Source organism: Orycteropus afer, unplaced genomic scaffold (genome assembly GCF_000298275.1).
Source record: "Orycteropus afer afer isolate SDZICR_OR568_19922 unplaced genomic scaffold, OryAfe1.0 scaffold00097, whole genome shotgun sequence".
Taxonomy (NCBI): domain Eukaryota; kingdom Metazoa; phylum Chordata; class Mammalia; order Tubulidentata; family Orycteropodidae; genus Orycteropus; species Orycteropus afer.
In genome coordinates this window covers 1,208,449-1,212,025 of record NW_006921684.1, presented here as the reverse complement: position 1 = coordinate 1,212,025, position 3,577 = coordinate 1,208,449, and positions in this window count along the sequence as shown.

Genomic DNA, 3,577 nt, shown 5'->3' with positions numbered 1-3,577 from the left:
CAGTATGGTGATTCCTTAAAAAGTTGGAATTAGAAATACCATTTGACCCAGCCATTCCATTACTAGGTATATATCTTAAAGAAGTGAGAACCATGACAAGAACAGAAACATGCACACTCATGTTCATCACAGCACTATTTACAAAAGCCAAAAGATGTAAACAACCTAGATGTCCATCAACTGAGGAATGGATAACCAAACTATGGTACATATACATGATGGAATACTCTGCAACCCTAAAGAATAACGTAGAATCTGCAAAACACCACATAACGTGGATGAACTTTGAGGGCATTATGCTAAGTGAAATAAGTCAATCACAGAAGGACAAATATGGTACTAGTCCATTATTGTAAAAGTCAAGGAAAAGTTTATGGGGAAAAAAAAGTGATGGGAAAAAATAAGACAAGAAGAAGAGAATCCAGAAAAGAACAAGAGAAACTAAGAACCAGGAAAGGAAAAGAGGAGAAAAATTAAAATAAGGAAATAAAAGAAGAAAAAGAAAATTGGGGACAGGGCACCTGGGTAGTATTCCTACTATCCCTGCAGACAGCAGCAAGTAGGGCACCTGGTCCCACAACTATTTCTTGCCTACTCAGAAAGCAACAAGTGGCATGATACCTGATCCCACATGAGTTCCTGCTGGCCCAGAAGGGATTTGTGGCAGAGCTCCTGGACCCAGAAAAAGTTCCTGCTAGTCCCAAAGGCAACTGGAAGCAAGGCATCTGTTTCCAGACAGACTTCTTGTGGGCCCAAAAAGCAGCTGTGAGCAGGATGTTTGGTCCCATACAAAGTTCCTACTGTTTCAAATGGCAACTTGGCACAGGGACCCTAATCCAAAGTGTGGCGGGATTCAAGGTGTCTAGTCCCGGGACCAGGGTGACTGCTCAGAATGCAGCTGGTGGCAGGATCATGTGGTTCTTCTCCTTTGTTTTATTTATGTGGTGGATGATATTGATCGAGATGGCATTCCAACTGTTCCAGAAGGTGGATGGAGGTCAGGGATGGCCACACTCCTTTCATCAGGAGGGTGTGGGGTAGAAGCAGAATATTGTACCTTTCTGGTCACCAGCTACCAGTGTGGTTGCCAGTGCAGTCTTCAGCAAGCAAAGTCAATTTTCAGATTTCTACTCTGATCAGCAAATATTCAAATAGCCATTCTATCAGGCCAGATGACAGTCCACAGCTCCATTTGTCTCCTTAATTGCTGTTTAATTCCATTTATTCCACTATTTGGCATTTAGTCCATTTCTTTAACCTTCCCTTCCAAGTTCAGGGTTCCAAGATTATCTTCTGTATCTGTTTCAATTGGTTCCTTATTTCTTTGTTGTAGAAGGTCTGTGTAGCTTATCTACCTATTCAGCCTTCTTGCTGGAAGTCTCTTGATAAAAATTTAAATAATACATTTGTCAAAATATCATTAATTTAAAAATAGATTTTCCAAGCTCATGCTTTACTTACAGATTTTAATATATTTTGAACAATAGAAAGGCCAAACCAAAAAGTAACAAACATATTAAACCTGTTGTTGTTGCTAGATGCCATTGAGTCATGTCTGACTCATAGTGACTTTATGCACAGCAGAACAAAACACCACCCCTTCCTATGCCAGCTCCATTATCCTAGCTATACTTGAGCCCCTCATCGCAGCCACTGGGTCAAATCATCTGACTGAGGGTGCCAAAGGGGCAAGGAGGCCACATCTCTGACGTCCTCTAATCCCAAAAAAGGAAGACAGAATCACCATCAGTAGCCCAAGCCCTATTCCTATGAGACCAGACACGCTGCCTTCCCTCCAGCCCTTTCACCAACCCTGACACCAACTGTTCCTCCCACAACACTCACCAGCTTTATGCTGGGTTCAATAATTCACTGCAGTGACCACACAGAACTCACAGATCATGGAATTTATTAGGGATGCACCAGGCTACAATTCAAGTTCAGGAAAAATGCTCAGTCTCTCTCAGCCCGCCGTCTCTCAGCCAACAGTCTCTCTCAGTTACTCTCCCAGCAATGCGTGTCTCTTGGTGTATTTCTCAGCAATGTGTGTCTCTTGCATCTCCTTCCCAGCAGCATGTGTCTCTCAGGAGCATGTGTCTCTCAGGAGAGTGTTTCTCTCAGGTGTGCATTTCTCTCAGCAGCATGTCCTTCTCAGCCAGCAGTCAGAGAGAGACTTCTACCTCTAGGAGGCCTCCTTTTGAGCCTGGCATAATGGCCACTCATAACATCAGAATTCTAAGCATCTGAGAGAGAGCAAATTTCCCAGAACATTGCTTTGTGCCACTTCTAACAGAAATACCCCAGGTGGATTACATTTATAATCAGGAGCACCTCAGTTGCTCACAGCAAATTTCACCATGGAGTTTACAAAGACTTATGGCTAAAAAAGCCATACCAGGTAATTTATTACACCACAGGCCACCCCCTGGCTTTTCTAGCCATTATCCCTTTTATACTTCACAAATTCGCAACCCCTTCAACATCAGTTTAATAATAACCACACCCATGAAAGCATGTAAGCTAGCCACTTCACGCCTTTATCTCCCATTTTAGATAGCCAATTTCAAATTTACCTATCCCTATCAAACCAGTACTGTGAGGAGATAAGCATGGTCCTTTCTCTCTGAAGAATCTTCTGTTCTGCTTGAAACTCTGGGCATCTGCATCCATAAACAAGGAAAGTCTCTAGCCCAGTGTGCAAGCCATCATATTGCAGAAACTTAACACCAGCTCAATGTCAAACACCTTCCTCTTCGTTTGGTTGGGTTCTGGTCAGTTCAGCCCTAGGCATCCCAGCTAGGTCATGGGTACCAGCTGCCAAGTTTGGGAGTCACACTTCACACCAGCCAGCACCTTCTCTCACATCTTCAGTCTTCAGGGACTATTCCAATGCCCGTAGGCTCACTACTCCTTGCACTTCAGACCAGCCAGCCGTTCCTATCATCCCCAGCCTCCATGGCCTAGGTTAAAGAGTACCAAACTCAGTTTGTTTCTTCTTTGGTGCACTTCCCCCATTTCCACTCAAGTGTACCTAGGTGATCACAAGCAAGCAACATGCAAGCCTACTGCTCCCTGGCTTCCTTTAACTTTCAGTCCTGCAAGGGGTTTCTCTCATGGACCATGACTTTCCCACCTTGATGCACCCAAAGCCTAAATGCTTGTTCAAAATTCACAAAACCGAACAGTCTTTTTTTTTCTTTCTCTTCAGGTCCTTTCTTCAAATGCAAATCTTCTGTTCCCCCAGTAGTACTGGGTGGAGCTCAGGTTTTCTACCTAAACTCCTAATACTCTCTACATACAGGGCTTAAAACAAAAGCCTGTGTTTCTGCTGGGAAAATTCTATTTTCCATTTTAAACACATCCAATCAAGTATCAGCTGAAGGCGGACTTACATGCTCTCTCTTAACCACACCCCATAATCGTTTCTAATGTACAAGCAGGTAAGAGAACATTCAATAGCCTTAGTACATTCAAATAAATATCTAATCCAAAACACATAATTCTTTTAAAGACATTCCAGGTTCACCTCTTCACCTTGATTACCATCCCATTCTATGCATATGGCCTTGGGCCTTTG